Here is a 17,589-nt window from a genome sequence, read left to right on the forward strand (position 1 = left end):
AGTATTTGCGTATTCTTATTAATTGTATGTGCAAGGACCGCACTTAGGACAAGAACGGGCTGCGTGAGATCACAAATATATATTTTATTTATACTGTGTGAAGCAGACTGAGAATACACTTGTACTCGCGGAAGATGATCAGTCCGCTCTTTTGTTTTTATGCTGACGCTAGTATGTCTGCACTTTTATATTTTTGCGGACGTTGGTCTGCCCAATACCTCTGCTGATAATATAGCTGCACTTGCAACTTGTATAATTGCAGTGCTTTGACCTGGTGTTTATTCCAGTTATTTTATTCGGACCGTTTAAACCTACGCGCGCTTGCAAGCAGTCTCGGGCATGATCTCCGAGAGTGACCGCCAGGTTACTCAAAGATCCTGCGCAAAAGGTATCGCGACAATAGTGGTAACCCCACTATCGCCACCAAGGTCAACAAAACCAGAGTGCGCACTGGCGCACAGTGGACGGAAAAGCCGAAAAAGTGATCAAAAGTCTTGATTCACTCAAAATTACGGCTAAAATGCTCTATAAGGGCTCATTTTGTTCATTGTGTAATAGGGTACCAAAAAAAGTGTTTTGCTGAAAAATCTTGGATTTGTGTGTGTGTGTGTGTGTGTGTGTATATATATATATATATATATATATATATATATATATATGCAAATCCGAGCGAACAAATTTTAACTTTGAGGCCACACCTACCAGACCAACTTGTGTCTTAATACGATCAAAGTATCAGAAGAAAGCTTTAATTTGGCGGCTGGTGAGTTAAAAATGGTTGCTCAGGTAAAAAGTTGTCTAGGCTTAAAAGTAGCAAAAAATCATGAAAACTTGGATTTTTTACGAAAATTAGCGTTTTTTCCCATTATTAAAATCTTTATAACTTTTGATCCAAGCCGTTAATTTCAACCATTCAGCCCTCAAATTAAAGCTATTTTCTTTCGCTTTCAAAATTTACTCCCAAACTATATATATATATATATATATATATATATATATATATATGTGTGTGTGTGTGTGTGTGTGTGTGTTGTACATGATTCCCAAAAAGAAATTCAGCGCGATTCCTTCATTTAGCTTCGAGTTCTAGCTGGTCAAAGTTGAGGTTTTAAGCAATTTTTGCATTTTTTGCCTATTTTCAATGATTTGTAGCTCATAAGGGATGCATTTTTAACTAAAACTATCCAGATACTTTTTTTTGGGAAATTTTCTGAATTTTCCAATAAAAATACTTTTAAAGCCCTATATATATATATATATATATATATATATATATATATATATGTTAAGGCTACCTTATTCGCATTTTAAATCTTAAAATATAGAAATCTGAATGTTTGATCCGGACTCCGACAACCACAATACAGTAAAAGATACCTTTTTATAGTAAAAAATTAGCTGTAAAGTTCCACAATGGGCCTGACCTTCTACTAGAAGTTATGTAGAAAACAAACATGATATAATGGCTAATAAGTGGTTTTACATTCAAATTTGACACTTATAACCTAGTAAATTTCATGTCTATCGATACCAACATGTGTTGGTATCGATCGCTCACCCTCTTTATCGAGTTTTCTAAGGGTGATAGGGTGACGCTACCCCGTATCTGACTGCTTGATCCGCAGACTAGACTTCTCTTCGTCGTAGTCATCTCTGTGCAGCTTTTCGCGGACCCACGCCTGAACTCTAAGCGAACCTTGAATCGGTCTCGTTCTTAGTCTTTTGTGACGCGAGCTTGACTTACTTCCCTCTGGTCGTAAGGAGTTTAAACGTCTTGCTTAGGTCTAACGTTGGTATATCTCTCGTTATCTGTAGTTCGCGGAGACGACCGTCCGTGTTGGGTAATGGAGAGGCGTAATAGTCCCAGAAGCACGTTGAATCTCGGACGCTAACGCAGGAATTAACGCTTTTTTCTTCGCGCATTCTTGCGTCCTCATTGTGCTCAAGCGTCATGGTACCACCTTTTTCAGCGCTGGACGCCCGTCCTATACGAACGAAGCTAGCGGATTCAAACTCTTGCACCTCTGACCTTTCTACGGTCTTAATCCGCCTCGCGTCCGAATTGCTCGCGTTGTTCATTGGTAGGTGTAGGGTCTTGTAGGACTATCAGACTGCGGTGCGCCTCCTTCCCTGGACTTGCTTCGCTCAGAGCGCAAGAGCTTCCTCGCGTATGATCTCCCTTGGGGTAAGGAGGTTCCATCCCGCGGTAAACCTGGTAGCTCTACACTAGCTTGCGCCGTCTCAGTGCGTTGAGACAGGCGCGGGAAGGACTTTGAGGTCGAAGCTATCGAGTCTAACTCCTTAGCATTCTCGTAATCATACCTTCTGCACCGTCTAGTGTTCTGCGCCTGTGAAGTTCTCGTTTCACAACCGCTGTCCCCTGCGTTGAGACAGTCGCGCCACCAATGCGTCAATCGTCCACAGGTCCAGCTCTCGAGCCTTTTACGCACTCTTCTGGACATGTGCTTGACTGCATTATCTGGCTCAGAGCAACTTTCCCTTTCATGCGTCCGTGACTTGCATATCCAGTATCTCTTTTCAGTTTCGCATGCATGCTTCGATGCGCCGATGGTCGTCTTGTTCTTCTAATTGACCTTCGCGCTATGCTGGCTTTTCTTCTTATGCGATTGGCCATCTTGCACTCTTTGCGTCTGCTTCTCGTGGGGCAAGTGGCCTTTCTGGACTTCAGGTTTCTGTTCACCCTTGCTCCTTCGCTCGACTCGCTCGACGAAGCGTGGTTCACTAGACGGAGGAACGCTTTCCCTTGCTTTCTCTTTGCTCTGGTCTTTAGGGCGCTTGCGCGGGCTATTGCGTCGTTCGTTCGTTCGTTTCGTTTATTTGCTCTTCTGCGAAGTTCGGGACGCTGACGCTGTCTTCTGCTGTGGCCTCGCCCTTGGCGTGCGTCTTTGCTTCGCGCCGGCAAGTGGACTTCTCGTCTGACAAACCTCTGGCTTCTCGAGACGTTTCACCTTCTCTTCTAACTCTCGCAACTGGTGACGCATTCTCCTCATTTCCTCTAGAAGTCGCGTGTACGTGAGGGTCCTAGACTCTTCCTCGCGTAACTCATTGCATGACGAACAAAGCTCTGACGTTCTCTGTGACTTTGTGTCTGAACTGAGCTTTTCGTTGAGAGTTATTTCGCTGTTCAGCGTTGGTGACGTCTTGCTCGTCATTGAGGTTATGACAGCGTTTTTACTTGGTCTTTTCTTCTCATACGATCATCGGATGATGAGAGTCCTCCCTCCCCCCCAACGCTGTCTATCCTCGACGTAACTGTTGTCACGGAATGGGTGGGTGCTCCCAGAGAGCACTTGGAGGCGCAGAAAAGAAGAAGGCAGAGGTGGAGAACAAGCTCGTGTATTTGTCTCAAAAAGGGAGCTCCGTCCAGTTTGGTGGTCGCCGGTGATCTGCCCGCTCTGTCGTCGATGCGACTCGTCGACTGCGAGCGGTCGCGCGGGTGGAGATGCATACCTTGCATTTCTGCACGCGCGAGTTCTCAGGTGGCGACTCACCTCACTGACGATGCGCCTGCATCGTCGGTGGTACCACCGGATGTGCCGACGGAGAGCCTGGTGCTCGTCCGTGACACGTCCGAGGCCGCGCGGGCTGACGTAGTCGTCGCCCAGAAAAAAAACAGATATCGATTGCCGCACCTGGGAGCGCTTGTGTGAGTTTGTGTTTGTAAGAGTGAGTGTGTGTGATTAAATTTGAAAAAAATTTTTGTCCCGGATGCCAGTGGGGGTGATCCCACATGAGAGAGGTTCACGCATTGCATTCTTCTCCAATTTCCGATTTACTATTGTGCTATTATACATATATATATTTTTTTTAGTGTAAATGTGAATTTCGGTGTGTGTGTACGTATTATGTGTCGCGGATGTTGTGATTAGCAGCCGCTGCTGCTGTACATTTTTCGGGGGGACCAGAGGTCCTACATACAAATATTTCTTAAAATTAGATATACATAATTATTAATTTCATTGACGAAAATTGGTGTAACAATATTTTATATTATGATCATTGTGCTGTAATAAGTATAGCTGAAAAGAAAAATTAATTATATCGCGCTTGGCGTTACTAATGATAATTGATGGGCGCTACTTGCGCTACCTGCGGCTTGGCTGGTATGGCCTAAGCGCAACTTATATCTAAATATTCCCATTTGATTAATATTATGTGTACAAATATATAACAAAGGTTATTCTTCTAATAAGCTTGCTCCTAGAGTTTTGTCCCTCTTTGCATGCAGCTTGGCTTTTGACTCTGATATTTTTGAGCGTGCGAGGGCTTCAATTTTATTGAATCTTTTTATTGAATGTTGATCGCGTTACGACTGCGCGATAGCTAGCGCACTTGGTCCACCATCACTCTCGTTTCTTGCTGCCGGATGAATTTTTCTATGGGGTTACTGGCGCATCTGCTCTTTACGTACCAGCAGGCGCCGCCTAGCGCAATTACTCCTATTAAGATTGCCGACGCGGAGTATCCGAGAATGGTTGTGTTCTCGTGAAGGGCTTGCACCTTACGCGCTGTTGCCTTGCTTTGTGCTTGCTCGCGGGCTTTTGCGGCAATGTCGCGAAGGCCTATCCCCGATTCTAGCGCTTCTAATTTTATACAGTGTAGATTCACGGCCCGCATTTCCGCTTCCGTTTTAATTGCTGATTCGAATTCGGATAAAGTATTGTTTGATTGGTTTAATTCGGCAATGATTGCTGAAAGATCTAAGTGCACGGTATTGAAAGATGAATCTTTCATGCGCGCTTCGAGGGATCGCGACGCTGTTAATTGCGCGTTTGCCGTGTGCGCCGAGTATCCAGGCCGTAGGGATAACATCCCTGCACCCTTTATGGTTGCCGTAATCTGCTCGGCTCTTAGACATTGGATGTATATATTTTCGGCTGAATACGTGGAGAATACCCATGTATTAGCTTTGTGCAGCCGTAGCCAGAATGTGTCCTTGAGCTGACGAATTCTGACGTCGCAGTGCCCAGGGTTGTTCAATGCGCGCCCGGCAGCTATTATAATCTCGCACGCCGCGTTAGCGTGCACCTTCCTTACAGGTTCCGGATTTACGGCTATGAGCAAGTTACCAATTTTCCTGAGTTTTTCTATTTTTTCCTGAGGTAGCTGCATATAGGTACGGTGTGATTCGCTTATTGCGAAGTACTGATGTTCTGACCAAATATATGCTGCTATCTCCAAGCTGTTTAGAATTCGTTGCATCGCCGGTAGTGATGATGCTTTGTATAAATTAAATTTTTGTGTATCGAGAAGAGGGATCGCAATTTGGTAAATTACGTAACCCTCGGCATACAATATTGATAATTTTGAAATTTTCATAATTGGGAGCACCGAAAAGCTGCCCTCTGGTAGTGGGAATCTTGCGTTTGAGATTGCGCTTTCGACTGTTTTCGCTGCGCGATTGATTGTATTAGGAGGTAGGATTCGCGGATGGACTAATCCCTTGGCCGCGAACAGGATTGCGTCAGTGAGGACCTCGGTGTCTAGCTTAAATTGTAGTAGGGTGGTTTTTAGGCTGCTCATCGCGCTGTTCGTTGCTATGTCGTTATTATTTGCCGCAGTTCGATTGGCTAATTCTACAACGTGGTCTTGCAAACGCGCGGTTTTTTGATCTAAGTCGGATAGCGCGCGGTTGACTATTTCGGTCTGATTTGCTAGGAGAGCTGCTGTGAGGCGTGTGTCGCCGTCTATGGCTTGAATTGCGACTTTAATTTCGCGCTCGTCGTTCTCGTTTAAAGTCCCGAATAAGAGTTTATGCACGGTGCCTATAAATGGCAGAAGCGAGCGGTGCTGCCTGTGTAGGTCTTCTCCGCCGCCATGCACTAAAATTAAATCAATCACCCTTTCGGCCTGACGCTTAGCCGCTTTTATTTCTTCGAGGATATTACTTTCTTCACATTTCGGGCCGCACACGTGTATAATTTGTGTCGCGTGCTTCATTAGTATCTCTCCTGCCTTGAAGTATGCGCGCAAGTCCGTTTTCTGGATTATTTTCCAGTCGGTACTGGATGTCGCAAGCGGTGCTATTTTTTCTGTAATTAAGCCTAAGTTTTCTTGAAATCGGTGGATAAATCCGTTGGTACTTTGCTCATTCAACTCGAAGGTGCCCACGGGTTGTGTTCCCACTGCTAATCTGTAAGGGCATGCTCGCGTTAACAAGGATAATTTATTCTTGCGGCGCGCAAGGCTTCTCGGGACCCGAATATTTGCGAAGTATATCTTGAGGTATAGACACTATTTTTGCGCGGCACGTCCGATGCCGCGCAAAAAAAACGACTACCCTCCCGAGTCTACTGTTGACTCTGCCTGTCTGGCTAGTTCGCTAGTTCTTTTTATTTTGTTGACGTGAACAATTTTCGTTGTCTCGTCGTTTTGCAATGTTACATTATTCGTTTTCCTGTTAATTTTAATAATTTCGAACGGCCCCTGGTATTCTACCGCAAATTTGCCCTTTTTTGGTTCTTTCAGTAGGAATACCGGTTCCCCCTCGCGAAAATGCTTGAAGTTAAGTTTTCTATCATAATAATATTTCGACCGATATTTCGATTGTACGAGGTTCATCGCCGCGGTCGATTGTAGCGCTGTTAAATTTGTAGTCATCTCCTCGATATATTGATTATAGGAGATATCGTCGTTTTTTCGCGGAAAGCTCGACGGAGTTCGTGGTTTTATTCTGAACAGCAGCTCGTGCGGCGTGTAACGTGTGCTTTCGTGTTCCGTACAATTATACGCGTGCTGGCATATCGCGGTCCAGTCATCCCAGCGATCGGCTTTTCTCACGTATTTTCGCAAATACTCGGTCAGCGTATAGTTCATGCGTTCGATGGATCCGTTCGCTTGAGGGTGGTAAGATGTTGTGCAAAATTTATGTATGCCGAAAATTTCCGCGAGGTATTCTAAGGTTTTATTCTGGAAATGTGTTCCCTGATCTGTAACTATATCTGTTAGCATAGTTATATACTTTGTTAGCATATCTTGGACTGAAAGAATATATCTGTTGCCACGTTCCGTTGGCTCCAGTGGCCCGTAAAAGTCTAACGCAATTTGCACGAAAGGTAACGATTGTATTGCTAATCAACATAGGTAGTCGCGTTTTTATCCGTATTAGCTTGTTGCTCTGGCACACTGCGCACCGCGCGACAAATTGTTTCACGTCTGGGCGCATGCGTCTCCAATAAAAATCGCTAGATACCTTGTTATAAGTTTTGGATATGCCACTATGAGCTCCCATTGCTGCTTCGTGGTACTCTTTGAGAATTTTAATGCGTTCGCTTACCGGGGGTACCGGTAAGTTATTTTTATATAGGATTGCTGTTACATGCTTGTTCATGAATATGGCGTCGAACAGATCGATGAATTTGGTCCACTCGTCTATCGTCAATATGGCTAGATCTCGAATTATTGCGAAGCTGTTAATTTTGCGCAAGAGTACCACGCTTCTCAATGTTTTTAAACATTTCTGTAAGTCTGCTTTCAATGGGCGGTCGTCGATGTGCCTTTTAACGTAAACCCCTATCAGCTTGATCTCTTTAAATTCCGTAATGTTTATTTCTCCTACATTAAAGCGCCTGCTAACCAGGGCCTCGGCGTCAAGGTAGCCGCGTTCGATCAAGGCTTCCTGAATTTCAGTTGATAAAAAGTTATCCGCTGACATTAAATATACGAGATTTTCTCTGAAGCGAAAAGGGTGTTCTTTGTATGATTGGAGGTGTACGAAGGGAGGGGGCTCCTGGCCTTCTGGGATGGTCCAGGGTGGTTTTTCGCACGGCGGCCTGGCTCCCGCTACCAGGTATCGCTTTAATTTTTCGTCTTTTCGTGCTGCCTCGATCATTGCACCCGTGGTGTCGCCTGTGGGAGCGATGCGCTCGTTATCAGTGCTGACGCCGCTCTCGTCTGTCAGAGCATCGGCCTCGGCTCGCGGTCGAGTTCGCGTTGGCTGATGTGCTGTTGACCCGCTATGAACTTCAGCTGCGGCTATATTTTCTCCCGCTGAGGATGCTACGGTGCTGTTACTTGTATCGGGTGGTATTTATGGACTTATATTAGCGCTTGGAGGGTGGGCGTTGTATGAGCGTTGGAATTTCGTAAATTGCGGGGTTTCGCTTCCTTCAGGGCCCGAGGACTCCGCCGGATTCACGATTATTGAAGGGCTCTTCGAGGTTTCGTGATCGTCGCTTGTCGCTACTTGCATTGGGTGGACGTTTGAACCGCTGCTGGCTGCGATTGGCGCTGGCGCTTCGCTTACGGCGTCTGAATTCTGCGCGATATGACCCTTCGCTTTAAGTCAAATCGTCGTGTGCGCAGTTTTCCGCGTTCTTTTGTTTATCCTGCCGAGGATTGGTGATTTGCGCGCGCTTTGATCGGTGTCGCTTGATGGGGAGCGGTTTCACGGTCTAGCTGCTGCCCTTGCCGCGCAAGTACGGTGTGAAATGCTGGCCGGTTAGATTTAAATGAATATATTTATCGCGGCTATTCACTATTATGTGGCAGAAAATTCGGGTGTCGCCTGGCAAATCATAGTGTATGCAGATGTTTATCCCGTATTCGTGCGCGAATAGAAACGCGCAATCAACCGTGCCGTAGTCCGTATCTGAAACTAGGATTTTCTCTGTTTCGCCTGGCTCGCCACAGTGCTGCAGCATTGACGAAACTCGCAATTGCTGTCGCAGCTCGGTGGTCGAAATATCAAGTTTTGCTATTTTGATTAGTGAGAAAAAGAAGCAGTTTCCTGGCGGAAAACTAGGAATATTGCTTGAACGTCTTAGCTTTGTATACGGTTCGGCACAGCGTTTTTTCGTTATATACGTTTGCACTAATACATTGCCCGTGCTGATTGACGAGTTTCCTTGGGATGCCGCTAAAATCCTCGGCTGGGGGTGGTTTCCATGAGTCTAGTATTACTTTTCCGCTTCTCGAGTCTAATTTCTGTGCGTCTTGCTGAATTCTTTCTGCCTGCGGGCTCGGGTGGCAAATTTGCGCGTTTCTTATGTCTACGTGCGCGTTTTCGGACGGCGCGTGCCGATTCGATTCTGTGGCGATTATTTGCTGCGCGTTTCCTCTTTCCGATCCGTCAGTCGATTTTCTTTCCCATACATTAATTTGTAGCCCCCCTTTACTACCGAATTCTTTTGCTTTTATGTCGACTGCCAGCCTTTTTTTTCAATTTGCTCGGACCACGACCACGATGGATTGGGTCATCGATCGCTCGATTTTCCACGTCTGGTATCATGGACTTGCGGTTTGGCCGTGAATGATTTTCTTTTGGGCTCGTTTCATGCGACAGCGAGGGTACCTTGGGAGCTGGGGATTTGTTTGCGCTCATGCTACTTACGGAGCTAGCGCTATGTGGCAAGAGTATGTTGCGCGGGTTAACTCTTTCTATCGGGAATTTGAACGTTTGCAAGGGCTCCTGGCTCGTTATTTTTCCCGACGGAGGTATTAGGCATTCTGATTCGCTGCTGGACGAGCTGTTCGGGCTGTACACTTTCGGGGTTTTTCGGCTTTTACTGCTTTTTGCGCCACGCGTAGCGCTTGCTGGGCTTACATTTCTAACGTAATTCCACGCTCCGGGCGGCAAAATTACGTCGCAGATGCTATCTGATACTACAGTTTTTACCGTTATCATTGAGTCGTCGGAATCTGACGCCGCGTTCGAGGCCGTTTCGGCTCCCACTTGCGAGATCACTGGCGCTGGGTAGAGTTCAATTGCCTCGTGTAGTATTTTAAATATACGCGCCTTCTCGTTTTTGCTTAGTACGTATCTGTTTCCCATTGTTCTTTTTAGCGTTGTATTAGTTAACACCGTCTCGAATCTTATCGCGTCGCGGTAGTTTAGCGCGTACACGTTCGGTTGATTTTTCGCTTCTGTGAACCAACGTATTTGAATTAGTTCGTACACCCACGTGGTGTACGTCGTGCAGCGTGCGGCACAGGTAAAACTCGTTGAATTCGTTTCTCACTGCGAGCTTTTTCTTTATTTTCCCGGTTTCGCTCAATCGTCGGGGCTCGATGACGATTGTCGTGCTTTCTCTCCTGTCGCCCCTTTGACTGCGCGTGTGCGAAAAATTCTGCCCGGTGGGGCGTTTGCATCTTCGTCCGGATTTTCTTTTATTTGCTTGTCTGCTAGCGCGTATAGTTCGACTCGCGGCAGCTCTGAATTATCCTCGCCTTTGCTTATCACCGGATTTCGTGATAGCGCGTCAGCGTTCGCGTTTTTCTTGCCCGGGTGATATATAATATCGAAATCGTACCCGATCATCGCTGCTTTTAATCGGTTAAATCTTAGGTCCGGTTTCTTGGTTGTATGAAAATGATTAAGCGCCTCGTGGTCTGTACATATTGTGAATTTACGTCCGAATAAGTAGTAGCGGAATTGATCTTTGGCAAATACTATCGCGAGGAGTTCCTTGTCGTACGTCGGATATTTTAATTCGCTGCCTTTCAGGCAGCGCGAAGCGTACGCACAGGGCTGATCCGCTCCCAGCTTGCCTTGACTTAAAATCGCGCGCAGCGCCCAGTCACTCGCATCGGTTGTCACGGTGAATGGTTGGTTTAAATCCGGGGCTTTTAGCACGGGTTCTTTTGACATCATTTCTCCCAACGTATTAAACGCTACTGTTTGCTCCGGGCCCCATATATACTCTGCCTCTTTTTGCAGGAGTTTAAATAGCGGTCGCGCTATCCCCAAGAAATTTTTTATGAATCGCCGATAATAACTGAATAGACCGAGTGCTTGTTTTAGTTTTTTCGGGTCGGTTGGCACTGGATATATTGCCATTGCCCTAGTTTTGGCCGGGTCAGTTTTAATGCTACCGCCTCCGACGATATGTCCGAGAACGTGCGCCTCCTTTTTCAGGAACTGGCATTTCCTCGGTTCAACTGTTAAATTCGCTTCGAGCAGTCTTTTTAACACGCGTCGCAAGGGGACCGTATGTTGGTCTAACGTTTCGCTAAATACCATGAGGTCGTCGAGGTAGATTTCGACTTCCTCCCCCTGCAGACCGGCCATAGCTAGGGACATGGCTCGCGTAAAAGTAATTGTAGCTTCTTTAAGGCCCATCGCCATACGATTAAATTGCAAAGGTTGATTTCCGTAATTACCATCCGTCGCGTAAAATGCTGTGAGATGCGCGGATTCTGGGTGCATCTCGATTTGATGGTACCCTTGTTTAAGGTCCATCACCGTAATGTAATTCGCGGCCGCGAGATTTTCAAGTATGTCGCTAGTAAACGGTAACGGGTGGCAACTTCCTTCCATTTCCTCGTTGAGGGCACGAAAATCTGTCACCAGGCGAAACTTTTTGTTGCCTTCCGCATCGGGTTTTTTCAGGACTATCCAAAGTGATGATGAGTAATTTGAGTTTGACGGTACTACAATGTTCTGCTCGCGGAGCATGTGCTCCTTTAAAGCTGGTGGGAATCTGAATCGCGCGTTTCTTATGACTTAATCAGATTTCAATATTATTTTATGTTGCAGTAAGTGCGTTGCCGGGAGTGGCTCACCTTCGAGGCCGAAAACTCCGGCGTAATCATTGACAACCGCCCAAATTAATTCGATCTCTTCCTCGTTACAGCCTTCCGTGTCTGCTAACTGCAATATTTTTTCGACTCTCTCGCGTCTGGCTTCGTCGTCTGCCATTAGTTTATTATTTAATGCACTTACTTCTTTATATTTTTATTGATGCTTTTCGCAGCTAGACATGCGCCGCAAACTCGCTGTAAAATTCGCGATATTTTCAGCTGAGCCGTCCTCATCGGCTCGGTACAACGTATTATCCGCAATTGTTTCGCAATCAAGTAATTCTATAACGGGGCTAGGTATTGTTATTTCGGACTCGCTTATGTTTATGCATTCCGTGTAGACTCGGCCATTATTATTTTCAGCTACGAAATTGCCGAATAGTAGGTTGGGGTGTAGGTCCGTTAGTGGAACCCACCCGATTTTTGCATTATTATTTCGTACGCGCGCGCTTATAACCATCCTGACTCTAGGGGGAATTGTAGTTTTTTCGTCTGCCTCGAACGGCAAAATTACTTCGCCAAGCCTTAGGCTCTTATTGGCGGCATCTACGCAACCCTTATGTGCGTTTATTATATCCCAGCCGATGATTCTTGATTCGCTTATTGGGAATTCATTCGGCACTACGTGAATGTCACATTGCAGCCCTTGTAGCTGTATGACCGCTTGCCCTTTTATAACTGAAATGTCTGCTCCCGAGTCCGCGTAAAATTAGCCCGTTCTAGCCCTCAACTGGGGGCTCTCTATTTTTACAATCGGCGGTTGCCTACCAGCTGTCAAAAATCTAATCGCGGCTGAGTTTTCGTGCTGTCCGCCCATAGTGTTTTCTTCTCTCTTCTCCCGTGCTTCTTTGCAACGCTCGGCGCTTGAGGAACGCGGCGAGCGTGCTTCTAGTTTAAATTTTGGTTATTAGTTTCGTTATTTGTTTGAACGTTGTCGCGGCTATTATCACGGTTATTATTGTGATTATCATTGTAGTTATCATTGCGATTATAGTTACGGTGATTATAGTGATTGCTATAGCGATTGTTACCGTAATTATTTCGGTTATTTTGGCCGTAATTGCGAGCCGTAATTTTGGTAGTTGTTAAATCGGGAATTACGGTTAAAGTTCGGATTTCTGCCGCGGTATCCGCCGTTGTTGCTATCGCCCCCGTTGTTATAATTCTGGTCGCCGTTTAGTTTACTCGCGGAGCCGTTGCTCGCGTTGCGATTTTCTGGATTTGTGCCATTATTGTTGCCGTTTCCATTATTATCATCATAGCGGAAATTTCTGCCTCTATTTGCAATCGGATTTTGAATTATTTTTTCCGCGGCGTGTCTTATTATTGTGCGGCATTCATCAAGTGGGTGGCCTGACATCTTGCAGTACGTGCAATATGTTTTTTCGGTTTGGCGGTCCGACTGCGCGTTGGATTTTTCCGGTCTTGCGTCTCTACCCGCGGCGGGGCTAGCTTCTTCAGCGGTCACTAGACGTACCTGTGCTGATATCCTTGCAGCGCTGGTTTCGCTGGGTATGGCTGATCTCGCGCTTTGCTTCCCTTCATACCCGATCGCTACCGTGATAGCGGAACCCAGGGATTTTGGCCCTTTACTTCGAACCAAGCACGTCCTCGTCCGCCTGTCGCAGCCGCGCCTCCCTTTCGGCGTTCGATAACTCTGGGGCTGAGTTAAGAATAGTTTTCAACTGGTTATATAATTTGCTGACGCGCAGACCGTAGTCGCCTGCCGTTTCACCTTCGTCTTGCCTTGCCGTGCGTATCTGGGAGTGAATTTGCTCCGCAATGCCTATATTCGTCGAATGTTATGTCTGTTGCGGTTGTGACTAATTCGTATATCGCGCGATCCGGTCGGGTGCCTGGGCTGCTCTCATATTCGCTGTCGTGTGTTTCGCTCGAGTAGTCATCGTATGTGCGCGCTCCGTCTCGTCTTGTCTCCAGCTCGTCGTTTGTTTCTGTCTCTGTATTATGTGCGCGTCTCGGTGTTGCGTGGCCGTTATATCGCATAAATCCCCGGCTAGGCGAGCTGTGCATTTTCTCGGTTCTCTCCGAATTTGCGGCCGCTTCGCGGTACGGTGAGCGTCGGGTGCTATGGGGCTCGTACTTGTTTCTGCAAATTTCTCGCGAGATATTCTGACTACGCGCGTCGTCTCTGATTTTTCTCTGACTGTCGCGTGCAACCTTATCTTTCCCTGTTTCGCGCCTCTCCGATTGCCGCTTTATCGTTTTTCGTTCGCGCGACCTTTCTCGCCTGTCGGGTGTCTTTTCGTCGCGTCTCGGTGTTTTTTTCCGCGTACGTTCTTCCGCGTTGTTTGGTGTTGCCTTCGCGGTCCCGATATCGTCGGCTTGCCTTACCACCGAGTACTGAGCCCTCTTCTTCACTATACTGCCAGATCGACTCTTTAATTATTCTTTGGAGTTGTTCCCTGGACAAGCGAAGCTCTGGCGTGCCCGCCGCGTTTACAATAACTGGTTCCGCGCGTACCATTCCTCCGCCTGTTTCCTTCTGCCCTAAGTTGTCTATCGGTAACACGGGAGGGAGACCTACGAATTGCGTACTATCGGTGGCCGTGGGTAAACCATAGTTCTGAGGCTTGGGACCGTCAGTGATTAGATCGTTATTGCCCCGCACTGTTTTTCATGCCGCACAAATTCGCGATATTTTGCTGACATCTAGCATTTATCGCCAGGCGTTCGGGGGTTTCTAGTGGCTGTCCAATTGGTCCCCACGGGTTATCTACTTGCACGGACTGATCTAAGCGCAATTCCTCCAATCTACTCTCAAGATTTTTCATGTTGATCTGAGTAGATTGAGGGCCCTGCGGTAATCCCGCACATGATAATGCCGAGCTGTTTGCCCTTATATCGATTAATTCACGGCTTTCTTTATCCGTCTGATTGGATTGTACGGTTCTTCGCGGAACCGTGCTGCTATTTTCGAGTAGCTGTTTTTGAGCCGTGTTCCAATTTCGCGTCATTCTTGTGCGGTGTACTTCGTTTTCTGAATCGCTTGACTCTAATACAGCGGAGTTTAACGTACGCGTTACTCCTCTTTGATAATTCGGCGGCATTTTCTGGTGTATTTTAAATATCCGATTTGCCCGGCTTAATTGTTTTCGCGTATTTTGCGGATCGTTCTCTGCACCTGATGTTCTGTCCTTGCTGCGTGCGCCAAGTCGGAGCGCGCTCCTTGCCGCGCTAATTATTTTCGGGGGTGCCATATTATTTTTTTTTTTTTTTTTTGCTTTGATTTATGGTGCGCGGACTTTACACTGTAGCTATTTTGGCGCTCGCGAAAATATGTATGGGTATTTCAATTCGTTCCCGGAAGCCAAGCTGCGTGGATATTTAATAAGAGGGACGTACATTAATCCGGTTGCTTTAACGTGCGGGCTATGCACTAGGCTTCCCCACACGGCCCCCCATGGGGCGCGGGGCCGAGATACGCTCGGTCAACGCGATCAAAGAATGCACGTTTACATTCGATGACCTACCGATGCCTGGTGACATTAAGTGGGAAAGTCAACCTGTCGCTCGGATGAGCGGCGGGATCCATCCAATCCCTCATGACTCTGCAGGTCAATACCCGAGTTGTTCACTGCAACTCACACATCGAAAGTTAAACTTTCTGCCCAGCATGCGGGCTAACCACTGCCACCACGAGTCCTTTACCCTGTCGGGACAGGATTTCTATCCTGCGGCTCCCCGACCCCGTGGTACTGATTTTATCCTCCCCAGTAGAGAGTTCACAAGCGTTTCCACCGGAGTGTACTAAGCAAGCTACCACGTTCTAAACGTCCCACTCGTTTTGGCATTGGCCAACCATACATTACGCCGGAGCGTTCCCAGGGCTAGAGTCCCAAGCAGCTAGTTAGAGCCCGACTAGCTTACAAGGGCCTGGGTATACTAGTTTCGATCTTCGCCAACCGGATTGTCCTTCAATCACTCGACTAGTTACAGCTCGGAACATTACTGATCCTTCCCCCTTCCTCTCGTGGGGGGTATACCGAGGCTACCGAAATCTCAGGGTTCACCCAACTGCCCTGGCAGAAATGCCACCCTCCCGGGGCTCTTCCGTTCGGAAGATAAGAGGGACTTACAGAAAGCTAAACGCGACTGCGATGACCCTGTCCATGCTGGTTGCTGGGGCTGGCTGGTTACTCGCGCGTGTCGGCGGCTGGTCCGCGCCGACAACTATACTGCGTGTGGAGGCTGGTGCTGGCTCCGGTTGTCTGGTTGTAGCGACGGCTGCTGAGCTGCTGGGCTCGTCGGTGGTTTGTCCGCGCCGACGGGTATTGCTGCTTGTGCGTTGGCCCAGATGGACTTTGAGGGCCGAAGATCGACTTTGTGGGCCCAGATGGACTTCTTGAGACAAGATGTGGATTTCTTGAGACTTGCCTTGCAGTCGAGGCCTTCCTTGTTTAATCGGCCGACTGCCTTTTCGATGCTTTGTGTTATTTTTTTAGCTCCGACGGTTGTCGTGAGCCTCGGCGACCTCGTTGATTTTGTCGGCTGAATTCACTATTCTCCTTGACTTTTCGCTGTTGTATTCTGCGGTGGCTATCTTGGTGCCACGTGCTGCTTTCCTCCAATTTCTTTAGAAATTATCTGTGTAATTTTCAGACGGCTGCGGTGGAAAGTTGCCGTAAACTCAGCTGCTGTCTTGGCTGCTGCTGAACTCCACGTAGGGATTCCAGATGTCACGGAATGGGTGGGTGCTCCCAGAGAGCACTTGGAGGCGCAGAAAAGAAAAAGGCAGAGGTGGAGAACAAGCTTGTGTATTAGTCCCAAAAAGGGAGCTCCGTCCAGTTTGGTGGTCGCCCGGGTGGAGATGCATACCTTGCATTTCTGCACGCGCGAGCTCTCAGCTGGCGGCTTACCTCGCTGACGATGCGCCTGCATCGACGGTGGTACCACCGGATGTGCCGACGGAGAGCCTGGTGCTCATCCGTGACACTGTCTCACAGTTCTCGGCTGGTCTTTGCTCTCGGCTGCTTTCCTCAAAGATTTGTGCGCACTCTATGTCGGCACCGTCGAATCCGCTATCTTATGCGATTCGTGCCGCGACTGTTTTGTAGATACTCGGCAACGCGAGTTCTAAAAACGTGAGCAACCTTACGTCTTTCTCGTCTTGAATGACGTACCTGAGGCCTCTTCCGATGTATGCTTGATGAACGCCACGCGCAACCCTTTTCGCTTGGTGCGCGCTTCTCCTGCTGACATACTAAGGGATGGAACAAAATCTGCTGGCACGTACTCGCCTAATAACTATCTATGTAGTAGTCCAGCTTGATCGAAACGTCTGCCGTCCTGACGCAACTCTAACGACTTTAGCGTTATCTTGCGTTCGTCGCTGCTCAGGCTCACGCACCATTGTTCGATGCCTTTCTCTTAATCTGCCGTAATCTTCATTCTTGGCTGTGGAGGATGCTTAACCGTGTTTTTTATCACCGCGTATCTTGTACGCGATATCGCTAACAACGTCGTGGCAGCTTGTGTAACCGTCACACTTCTACACACATACTAGAGATAGCTCCTAGGTTGTATTTTCATTGCTACAACGTAAGATGCGAAATTACAGCCTGTCTACTCGCACACAGCAAGATGTTCTCACGCGAAAGTAACCCAAACTTTCGTTAACACCGAATTAACGTGAGAAAAACGTCAGAGAAGCATGTCTTACTATTGACGCGCGCACACTCTGCACCTTAGTGCTTAAACACTCTGCACTTTAGTGCTACAGGCATATACACACTTACTCTATTTACTTTTACGCCAACCTGAAAAAATAAAATTTTTCGACGTAAAAGTCGCAAAGATCCCGTGAATCGTAGTCGAATCCGTACACGAATACAATTCTTGCGCGTGTCGTCGCGTCTTACTCACACACACGCCCGCCTGTGTAGCTGTGCGCTTTTCTATTTAAATCTTGCTTTTTGAGTCCTTGGACACAAGTTTGAATCCTGGTCGTGCGTTCGATTCTTGGACTCGCGTTCAATTCCTGGTCGTGCGTTCGATTCTTGGACTCGCGTTCAATTCCTGGTCGTGCGT

General features: G+C 47.3%; 1 protein-coding gene across 1 annotated transcript in view; it reads right to left on the minus strand.

Moving 5' to 3' along the window:
* Nucleotides 1-17,589, minus strand: part of LOC100115097 — a 41,868-nt gene that overhangs the window by 5,550 nt on the left and 18,729 nt on the right. The window lies entirely within an intron of this gene.

This window comes from Nasonia vitripennis, unplaced genomic scaffold (assembly GCF_009193385.2).
Source record: "Nasonia vitripennis strain AsymCx unplaced genomic scaffold, Nvit_psr_1.1 unplaced0248, whole genome shotgun sequence".
NCBI classification, from domain to species: Eukaryota; Metazoa; Arthropoda; class Insecta; order Hymenoptera; family Pteromalidae; genus Nasonia; species Nasonia vitripennis.